The 11795-nt window shown below is 42.7% G+C and overlaps 1 protein-coding gene across 2 annotated transcripts in view; it reads right to left on the bottom strand.

Annotated features, from left to right (window-relative positions):
* RNASE13 (ribonuclease, RNase A family, 13 (non-active)) overlaps positions 1 to 11795 on the bottom strand; it is a 49450-nt gene that overhangs the window by 35375 nt on the left and 2280 nt on the right. The window lies entirely within an intron of this gene.

Raw genomic sequence — 11795 nt, 5'->3', positions numbered from 1 at the left:
AGACATTATTATTAAAAAAAAAAAACACTCAGAACTGGGCTCAGATCTGCCTGGCTGCCAAACTTGCCCCTTCTCCTGGCATCTCTCAGTCTTGGTGAGGGGAAACATCAGAGCCAGTCATTCAAAGTCTTAATCTAAGAGACACCTATGTCTACACATTCTTTTTCTGTTTGCTGGCATTGCCAGTAACTCCCCATCTACCCCATGCTTACCTGCTAACTTGTTTCAGTTATGTCTCTTTGCGACCCCAGTGGACTGTAGCCCTCCAGGTTCCTCTGTCCAGGGGATTTCCCAGGCAAGAATACTGGAGTGAGTTGCCATTTCCTTCTCCAGAATATCTTCCCCACCTAGGGATCCAACCCACATCTCTCTCTTACATCTCCTGCTTGGCAATTGGGTTCTTTACCACTAGCGCCACCTGAGACCACCCAGGTAATCCCAGGTATTACCTTAAGAGGGCGCACAAGTTCTTGGATTTTCTTTTTTCCAACTATCACTAAGTTCCTAACATTGGTTCAACAGACATAATGATTTTGGAGGCGGCTGTGATTTGAAGCTAAGCAAATACACCTAAGTGGTTGCAATCAAGGATTTACTGTCTAGCTACAGAGGGAAGAAAAAAATAATACCTTTAGAACTTTATCGAACAGTAACAGAGTAGGAATTTCCCTGGTGGTCCAGTAGTTAAGACTCCACCTCCCAATGCAGGAGGTGCAGGTTCAGTCTCTGGTGGTGGAACCCTATATGCCGAGGGGTGGGGCCAAAAAGTTAAGGAAAAAAAAGGCAGCAATAGAAGAGTATAATGAATCAAGTGGATTCTGTAACATTTCTCTCCCACCTCCCCCAAGGTTTCATTCATCCTAACCTATAGGTTAGGTTCTCTGTTCTCTGTTAAATGCTAATATTCCTGATACATGTCTCTGACATAATATTAGGTCTGTAATTAGAGTCAGGCAACACCAGGAGAAATCAAACCACTGAATATATGTAAGAGTTATGGCTCCAGAAGCTGGCAAGAGTGTGGAACGAGTTCAGAATAGAATGGATCTTTAAATAGACTAATTATATCCAAACAAGTAATGTAGCAGCTTGGGTGGGAGTTTCTGACTTCCGTGTGTAGGTTGAAGAATTAAATGCAGTGTAACTTGAATCCAGGGGCCATGGATCATGAACCTGGCCCATTCAGAGACTAATGACACAGAATACAGGGCCCACTGGGGCAGTTGGGGGCCTGAGAAGAGCCACGCAAAAGCCTTGGGACCAAATCTCTGCTGGTTATATTCTCTGAGAACGGATTTCCAAAAAGTCAACTCGGAAAGGCACTCCCCAGATATTTAGGATGACATAATTATTTCCTGGTCGGTAAGTTTGCTTTACTAGCCATAAAATTGTAAGAATAGAAATATTTATGCAAATCAAGTACTTGGCATTAGTGTGTTTGTGTTAAAGACTTCCTGTGTATTTTGTATTTTAAGTATTTACAGTGTTTAAGAGAATCTAGCCTGTTACAGTAACAAATTGGTCTTGCTATTTTAAATGTGTAATTAGTTTAGATGTGTGGTTTGAAATAGAATTTTCCTTTATTTTTTTCTTCAAGTTAAAAAACCAATTTTTATATTTATTTATTTATTTGGTTACATTGGGTCTTTAGTTGTGGTGTGCAGGGTCTTTGTTCCAGTGTGAAGGCTCCTCTAGGTGTGCGAGCTCCAGAGAGCACAGGCTCAGTCGTTGTGGCACACGGGCTTCTGCATTGGAAAGTGAATTTTTAACCACTGGTCCACCAGAGAAGTCCCCAATTTTTTTTTTACTAAAGTGTAGTTGATTTACAATGTTGTGCTGATCTCCACTGTACAGCAAAGTAACTCAGTTTATATATATATATATATATGTACACATCCTTTTTATGTATAGAATTTCCCTTTAAAACTAGTTTGGGGACATTTTAAAAACTTAGGAATTTAATCACTATATGCATAAATTGTCAGATTTCTAAGAATTTTTTTAGGTATTCAGGAATGTGTGGTTGGTTAGCTCAGGTAACCAAATTACTTTGTAAGGACATGGAATATGTTAAACTTATAAAGTATACTTTTAAGTGTTTAAAGGAGTCATTAACTACATTTATAAGTGGTACCAAACAGTTCATCAAGTACAATCATTTAAAGTGATTGTTAAAATATACTTGTTTGCAAGTTGAACATAAACTTAAGGAAGAACTGAGCTTCTGATTTGCATCTTTAACATAGGGAACACAAATTTCAAAAAGCCAAAGTAGACCCTACTCAGCCATACAGTCTTTGAGTTTTACTTTTTCTTGGAGCGTATTTAGCTGAATTCATCTGCCACCACCGCAGTGGCCTTTATAGCCTTCTTTTCTGGCACAAAAAAGACATTTAAAAAATTCACACCAACACTGCAAGACTGGTCCATTTTCTGGACTGCTTTCATCTACCCAGTACAGAGCAGATTGGGTGGTTATATTTCCTGCTCTTGCCATGTTTGCTGGTTTTACTACTAAGCCTTCAGAAGGGAGAATGGCTCTGCTGAAGAAATAGCAGAGGCCGGGCTCAAGGCACAGAGCTGGCAGGGACTGACTCCGAAATTGTCTCTCCTCAGCGCCCTCCTTTCTCTCCATTGTTCCACCTCCAGATGGGTTATTCTGCATTCTGGAGGAACTGAGAAAGGGGAGTAGGGCTTCCCTGAGGCCACTGTGGTGGTGGCAGACGAATTCAGCTAAATACGCTCCAAGAAAAAGTAAAACTCTGAGACTATATAGCTGAGTCTCCATCCTCAATAGGGACTTTTCCTCCCTGGCCAAATTTGGAATTTTGAGACTACATATTTCCAAGTAAGATGGCTTTTTAAAAACAACAGATTGTTAAGCAACTGTTTCCTTCAATAAATCAGGCTGCTTGCCTGGAAATGTGTGTGTGTGTGTGTGTAAACACATGTGTTCATGGTGAGGAGGAGAAGTTATGTTAGTGGGATTAGGACTGCTGTATTTTACCAGTTACAGATTCTCTGGGGACCAGAATGCCTCGTGTGAAATACAAATATTTTTTAGTAGAAATAAAAAACAAGATAATGTTGGGAGTTCCCTGGTGGTCCAGTGGTTAAGAATTCACCTTGCAATGCAGGGTACACAGGTTCTATCCTTAGTCTGGGAACTAAGATCCCACATGCCATGGAGTAACTAAGCCTGCTGCAAGCTGCAACTACGGAGCCCATGCACCACAACTGGAGAGCCCGTGTGCTGCATCTAAGACCTGATGCAGCCTATGCTATGCTATGTTAAGTCGCTTCAGTCATGTCTGACTCTGTGCAACCCCAAAGACGGCAGCCCACCAGGCTCCCCCGCCCCTGGGATTCTCCAGGCAAGAACACTGGAGTGGGTTGCCATTAACTGAAAACAACAATATAATGTAACAATTACTTGGAATCAGTCACTTGGGTACTGGGTGCATTTGGCTTGGGCTTTTTGTTTGTTTATTTTTTAAATTTTATTGGAGTATAGTTGATTTACAACATTGTGTTAGTTTCAGGTGTACAGCAGAGTGATTCAGTAATACATATACATATATTCATTCTTTTCCAGATTCTTTTCCCATATAAGTTATTACAGAGTATTGAGTAGAGTTACCTGTGCTGTTAAGTAGGTCCTTGTTGGTTATTTATTTTATTGATATGTATAGCAGTGCATGTGTGCGTTAGTCCCATGGCTTGGGAGCTGTTGGATGTATGTCATAGTGTATTGAAAGGTTTGTAACAAAGATCTTAAGAATAGGTGGAATAGAGGCAGAGACGTGGAAGGAGAAGATGAGCATAGAAAACGAGATGTCAAGGAACTGGAGACAAATTTGTGCCCACTAGCTTAGCAGTTCTGAAGACTAAGGGGTTGGGAGGTATGATTTCAAGGTGCTATAATTCCCAGGTTGCCTGCCCCTGGAGGCTCAGCTGGGAGCCTGCCAATGAGTGCTCCAGCTGCCACTGGGCATACCTGGCACATTGAAGTCTTAATAAATGTTCACTGAACACAATTTGTTTTCAGAGCAAAGGAATGGGGCTAGGGAAATATACAAATCACAACTCTGGAAAGCTTATAAAACAATTTATTTTAAAACTCTCCAGAGAGGGGGAATTTACTACCTATCGAGACAGCCTGTCCCATTTTCTGGCAGCTCTAAATATTAAAAATTCTCCTATAGAGAACCTAATCTATTTCTCTGTCACTGCAGCAATTTGCTGATGCCCTATCACTTTGAGCCATTCAGAGTAAATCCAATTCCTCATCACACCCAACTTTGTAAATATTTTCAGTGTTTCATGCCCCCTTCCCTCCAAAATTGCCTCAACAGACAATAACACGAGCTATAAAATGGCTTCTAAAGTTTGACCCAATAATTTTCAGTTGGTAAAATATGCTAAATGGAAATCAGTCAAAGTGAGAAGGAGTAAATTTGTGCAACCTGTCTATATTTGTCTTTGTGTGGCAAAAAAAAAAAATATAGAAATTGTAGAAATAATACAAATTTCCCCAAACTGAGAATGACTAAACAAATGATGGGGCAGCTATTTATAATGCATTAACTGAAGCATCAAGTCATCACTTTAGCTGAAGACAAATATACAAAAATTATATTGATGCATAGAAATTTGTGTGGGGAATGATAAATGAAGAAAAGAGAACATTAGGAGCTCCCTGCTGGTCCAGTGTTTAAGAATCTGCTTTCCAATGCAGGCGGCACGGGTTTGATCCTTGGGTCACTAAGAGTCGGACAGAACTGAGAGACTTCACTTTCACTTTTCACTTTCATGCATTGGAGAAGGAAATGGCAACCCAGTCCAGTGTTCTTGCCTGGAGAATCCCAGGGGGGAGCCTGGTGGGCTGCCGTCTATGGGGTCACACAGAGTCGGACACGACTGAAGCGACTTAGCAGCAGCAGCAAAGTCCATAAGTGAATTTGGAGCCTTTCCAGAACTCTGTCTCCAAACCAGTGCTTCCTTCAAATTCATCTAGCCCAGTGAACTATGCCTGACACAGAAGACATTCCACATGTGTTGTTTTTTTAAAGTATAATTGAATATAACATCATACCAGCTTCAGGTATAGGACACAATAGTTCAGTATTTGTATGTGCTGCAAAATGATTACCAGAATAAGTCTACATCTGTCACCGTACATAGTTACACAAAATTTTTTTCTTGTGATGAGAACTTTTAAGAACTACTCTCTAGGCAACTTTCAAATATGTAATACAGTGTTATAAATTATTGTCATCAGTAATTACAATATATGTTCAGTTCAGTCACTCAGTCATGTCCGACTCTCTGCGACCCCATGAACTGCAGCACGCCAGGCCTCCCCCTCCATCACCAACTCCCAGAGTCTACCCAAACTCATGTCCACTGAGTCGGTGATGCCATCCAACCATCTCATCCTCTGTTGTCCACTTCTCCTCCTGCCCTCAATCTTTCCCAGTATCAGGGTCTTTTCAAATGAGTCAGCTCTCTGCATCAGGTGGCCAAAGTACCGGAGTTTCAGCTTCAACATCAGTCCTTCCAAGGAACACCCAAGACTGATCTCCTTTAGGATGGACTGGTTGGATCTCCTTGCAGTCCAAGGGACTCTCAAGAGTCTTCTCCAACACCACAGTTCAAAAGCATCAATTCTTCTGCACTCAGCTTGCTTTATAGTGCAACTCACATCCATACATGACAATTGGAAAAACCATAGCCTTGACTAGACGGACCTTTGTTGGCAAAGTAATGTCTCTGCTTTTTAATATGCTGTCTAGGTTGGTCATAACTTTCCTTCCAAGGAGTAAGCGTCTTTTAATTTCATGGCTGCAATCACCATCTGCAGTGATTTTACAGCCCCCAAAAATAAAGTCTGATATTGTTTCCCCATCTATTTGCCATGAAGTGATGGGACTGGATGCCATGATCTTAGTTTTCTGAATGTTGAGCTTTAAGGCAGCTTTTTCACTCTCCTCTTTCACTTTCATCAAGACGCTCTTTAATTCTTCTTCACTTTCTGCCATAAGGGTGGTGTCATCTGCATATCTGAGGTTATTGATATTTCTCCCGGCAATCTTGATTCCAGCCTGTGCTTCCTCCAGCCAAGCATTTCTCATGATGTATTCTGCATATAAGTTAAATAAGCAGGGTGACAATATACAGCCTTGATGTACTTCTTTTCCTATTTGGAACCAGTCTGTTGTTCCATGTCCAGTTCTAACTGTTGCTTCCAAACCTGCATACAGGTTTCTCAAGAGGCAGGTCAGGTGGTCTGGTATTCCCATCTCTGTCAGAATTTTCCACAGTTTGTTGTGATCCACACAGTCAAAGGCTTTGGCATTGCTTTTTTGATGATCCAGTGGATGTTGGCAATTTGATCTCTGGTTCCTCTGCCTTTTCTAAAACCAGCTTGAATATCTGGAAGTTCACGGTTCACATATTGCTGAAGCCTGGCTTGAGAATTTTGAGCATTACTTTATTAGCATGTGAGATGATGTCACCAATAATGTACATTGCATACTCATGACTTATTGTGTAAGTTTGTATCTTTTGATTCGCTTCATCCACTTCACCCACCTACCCACCCACCTCTTGCAAGGCAACCAGCAATCTGTACTCCGTATCTACAAGATTTTTTTTAAAGTGAGATCACATGACGTCTTTCTCATACTTATTTTACTTAGCATAATGCCTCCCCTGGTGGCTCAGAGGGTAAAGAATTCACCTGCAATGTGGGAAACCTGGTTCAATCCCTGGGTTGGGAAGATCCCCTGGAGAAGGGCATGGCAACCCACTCCAGTATTCTTCCCTGGATAATCCCCATGGACAAAGAAGCCTGGCAGACTACAGTCCATGGGGTTGCAAAGAGATGGACACAACTGAGCAACTAAGTACACACACTCACACACTCACACACACATATATACCATATTTCCTTTGTCCATCTATCAACAGATAGTTGGGCAGTTTCTGTGTCTTGGCTATTGTAAGTAATTCAGCAATGAACATAGACATTCACATATCTTTTCTCCAGGAAGAAATGAGAGCTAAGCAGTGGACTCCACGCCTTGGCCTACTCACTTGTTCCTGGTTTCTATCTCTCACCTGTTCCCACCACCATTCCTATTATGTGGGGATTTCTGCTCTCTTTACAGTCTTCAGAGCTTCCCTGGTAGCACAGCTGGTAAAGAATCTGCCTGCAATTCAGGAGACCCTGGTTCAATTCCTGAGTTGGGAAGATCTGTTGGAGAAGGGCTAGGCTACCCACTCCAGTATTCTTGGATTTCCCTGGTGGCTCAGCTGGTAAAGAATCTGCCTGCAATGCAAGACCTGGGTTCAATCCTTGGGTTGGGAAGATCCCCTGGAGAAGGGAACAGCTACCCACTCCAGTATTCTGGCCTGGAGAATTCCATAGACTGTATAGTCCATGGGGTTGCAAAGAGTCAGACACGACCGAGTGACTTTCACTTTACAGTCTTCACCTAGTTTGGTGACATCTTTTGGACACTAACTGGGATACAGCAGTGATAAAAGAGACAAGATCCTTGACTTTTCATGAAGCTTAATTTCAAATGATATGTGGTGGTAGAGGTGAGTCTATTGAGAAACAGGAAATAATCAAAGAAATAATCAGATAGAGACAAATGCTGGAAGGAAAACAAGACAGAAAACATACATTATTTGGAGGGACAACAGATGAGAGACCAGTTTAGCCCACTTTAGTTGAGGGAAGACATTTGAGAATGCAACATTTTAGTTATGATCGAAAGATGAGAGCCAGACCCTAGAACTGTGAAAAGAAGCCTCCAGGGAGAAGGAATATTCCAAATTAGGAATAAGCAAGGCCTGTGTGAAGAACTGAAAGGCCGCATGACTGGAGGCTCACTAGTGGCTTCCCACATCAGTGGAGTGGTAAGAGGTGAGGCTGGAGAGAGGAGAAAAGCAGTCATGATACAAAGGGGAGGCCATTAGAAGAGGCTGATGGGATCTGATTGGAGTATTTTTTTTTTAACTGAAAGATAATTGCTTTACAATGTTGTGTTGATTTCTGCTGTACATCAATGAGGATCAGCCATAGTTATATATGTATATCCCCTCCTTTTTGAGCCTCTCTCCCTCCATCTTCCCATCCTACCTCTCTAGGTCACTACAGAGTACCTGGCTAGGCTCCTTGTGTTATACATCAGCTTCCCACCAACTATCTATTTTACACATGATAGTGCATATATGTCAGGGCTACTTTCTCAACTCGTCCTTCCCCAGCTTTGTCCACAAGTCCATTGTCTACATGTGCATCCCCATTTCATCCACACAAACGGGTTCATCGGTATTATTTTTCTAGATTCCATACATATGAATTAATATACAATATGTGTTTTTCTCTTTCTGACTTACTTCACTCTGTGTAACAGGTTCTAGGTTCATCCACCTCTCTACAACTGACTCAAATTTGTTCTTTTATGACTTAGTAATATTCCATTATATATGTGTACCACAACTTCTTTGATCCATGGGGGTGGCAGTTTAGTCGCTAAGTCGTGTCCAATTCTCGTGACCCTATGGACTGTAGCCTTCCAATTGCCTCTCTCCATAGGATTTCCCAGGCAAGAATACTGGAGTGGGTTGTCATTTCCTTCTCCAGGGGATCTTCCTGACCCAGGGATCAAACCCAGGTCTCCTGCATTGCAAGTGGATTCTTTACCAACTGAGCTACCAGGGAAGATTCTTTATCCATATACCTTGAGAAAACCACAATTTAAAAAGACACATGTGCCCCAATGTTCATTGCAGCATTATTCACCATAGCCAGGACATGGAAGCAACTTAGATGTCCAATGACAGATGAATGGATAATGATCAGGGTTTTTAGAAGATCACTCTGGTGAGGGTGCAGAGAACAGCTTCTTAGGTGGCAAGAGTGGAGCAGGTAGGCCAGTACGGAAATGAATGCATTAGTATAGGCAAGATGGTGGTGGTGTGGGCTTTGGTGTCACCTCGTTCAAAGCAGACAAGCTATAAATGTTTAAAGGAATATTACCAATAAAATAAAACCAAACCTAAGGGGAAATTAAACAAAAAATAGAATCAGCACATATATACTACACAGATTTCTTATCCTGAAATACCTAAGGTTTGGCCCCCAGTTTCCTTGGAAAGCACGAGTAACAAGAATATGTTCTCTCAAACCAATACAATATTGTAATTAGCCTCCAATTAACATAAATTAATTTATATTTTAAAAAAAAGAATCTGTTCTCTCCAGTCTGTCCCTTCCTGTCCCCCAAATTCCCCTTTGTGGTCCTTCACTAATTCCCCCTTACCTTGAGGCATGCAGCTCAAGCAGAGCCCTAGTCCCTTCTAGTCTCCAAGTAGACAAATACTGAGCAGCCTAAAGTCCCAACCCTATGTAGAACGGCCATTACATCTCTTGGTGCACACAAGGCAGGTAATAAACATTACAGACACAAATGTTTCTTTCACCATCTCTCATGTTTGCATAACAGTACTTCCCAAAAGAACCATACTGGAAATTTCCTGGCAATTATTGTAACTATTATTTATTCTAGAACAAGACTAGTGGGGGAAATGGTTTCAATGCCTGACCACAGTGATATATTTATCACTTTTAGAAACTCTTTCCAGCACTGGTTACTACAAAAATAAAGTTAACACTTTTTAATAATCCTTTTTTAAAAATGTATCTGTCTGTACCAGGTCTTAGTTGCAGCACATGGGATCTAGTTCCCTGATCAGGGTTCAAACTTCATTCGAAGCGTGGAGTCTTAACTACTGGACCACCAGAGAAGTCCCAAAGTTAACCCTTTTTAACATGATGGTTCAGTTCAGTTGCTCAGTCGTGTCTGACTCTGCAACCTCATGGACTACAGCATGCCACGCTTTCCTGTCCTAACCTAACATGTTAACCTAACATGATGGTTAGGTGGTGGAAAAGGTGATGTAGTTTTCAAAGGACTTCCTGTATGGACTCTCGCTTGACAGCTTGGATGAAACCCTATGACAGTGGTTGAGAATGAAGGCTCTGTTGTCAGGCTGCTGGGGTTCAAATTCTGGCTTCTCCACTTACTGTATAGCTTACAGCTTGTTTTTTATTTTCAAATAAGCCAGAATCTCATCTGTAAAATGCGAGTTTGTTAAACTCCAAAGAATCTGAAATTGGTGAAATATAGTGAGAACTTTTAGTGAATGCTGGAGAGAGTTTTTAGGTCTGGTCTATTGCCAGTCTCTATTTCCTCCATTTTAATCTTTCTACTTCACAATCTCCCCAAAACGTTCACATCAACACACACACTATCGCACAGACGCACAGGTATTAGGTAAGAGCCTGCATCCCTGGAGAAAGTGGCATTTAACCACTATATGCATATCTGTCTCCTTATTTACTTAAATAAACCTTTCTAATTTAGCACAGATTAAAACTCCTGGAAAGGAATAACTTGATTTCAGAGCCTGCATCCAAACCCCTCACCCGTAGGCTCAGAAACTTTCAATAACTCCCTTTTTCCCATGGGGGGAAAAATATCCACTCGTTTTTTTCCCCCAGGAGCTCACAGATTATAAAAGCCAGCTTTGTGGGAAACTCGGATTCTACCAACTGTTCCCCAAACAATTTGTTTGAGTATAAAGAATGTTAAGATCTAATGAGGAAAAGTTCAGACTCTGTCAACACTGGGAATGGGTGAGCTGGGTTTGAAACAAGTGAATAAGGTTCATAATAAACCCCCTAAGAAAATCTCCTAAATTCTGGCCTCTATAACCAGCCACTGGGTCCCATTTACAGAGTGGACACCAGGGGGTAGCAAAATCTCACTCTCCCAGTTCTCAGCACTGATTATAAGGAGGCTCGGGGAGGCTGGATGTCTAGCGAGCTCATAACCCATTGATGGACAAGAGCTCCAGCTCCCTGCCTCTGACTGTGCTGGAAAGATGGGCACTGAGGTTTGCTGCCCTAGATTTTTTTTTTTTTTTTTTTTGACGCTATGTAGCAGAGGGATCTTCTTGCCTCCAAAAGAATGAATATTTTCTCTCCTGTTTTCCAGATCCGGCGGAGAGGAGAAAAGGGCGGAGATTAGCGTTCAGAGGAGGTGAGAGAAGAGCCCATCACCTAGGCGACGCCCCCTCCATCCCCACCCTTCCGCCAGCCTCCGTTCCAAAGACTGCTCTCAGGCTCCAGTCTCCTGGCTTCGTCGGAGCTGCATCCCAGGCAGGACGTTTTCCAAACGTCACCCTCTCCCCAGTCGCAGTGGTACCTGCATTCACGTCCGTCTCTGGGGTCTATTTGGCTCTCCTATCTTCTCAAATGCCCACTCTTTAGAAGTGCCCCTGCCCACCCCTGCACGGCTTCCAGGTGCCTGCTCAGAGGAGGAGCAAAGCATCTCCTCGCCATGCCTAAGCCTCCTCTGACCCTCCTGGGGGACCCTCGCCAGGGCTTCATTTGCCATCCAGACGAGGTGGAGGATGGGTGAGACTAGAACTTTCTTAACTAGCCTACCCCCTTTGTCTACTGCGTCAGATTGCCATCCCCGCCACCAAGAGCTCTAGCGGCCCCAGGAGACTGTCTTTCGCCACCCCCACAGAAGGAAGGGTCTGGAATCCGGAGGTGGGGCTGCTGAACGGGGTCTGGTGCCTTCCCTCCGCTAGCTAAGGGAGAGGATGAGAGATTCAGAGGGGAAGGGGCAGCGAGGAAAGAACTCAGAAAACGTCCGCCTAGGCAGGAGGATCCTGATCCCGGGACTGCGCGCATTCAGCCTCGACGTCCA

Source organism: Bison bison, unplaced genomic scaffold, assembly GCF_000754665.1.
Source record: "Bison bison bison isolate TAMUID 2011002044 unplaced genomic scaffold, Bison_UMD1.0 scf7180017864117, whole genome shotgun sequence".
Lineage (NCBI taxonomy): Eukaryota > Metazoa > Chordata > Mammalia > Artiodactyla > Bovidae > Bison > Bison bison.
Note: the sequence above shows the minus strand (reverse complement) of the source record. Positions and strands in the feature narration are given on the sequence as shown.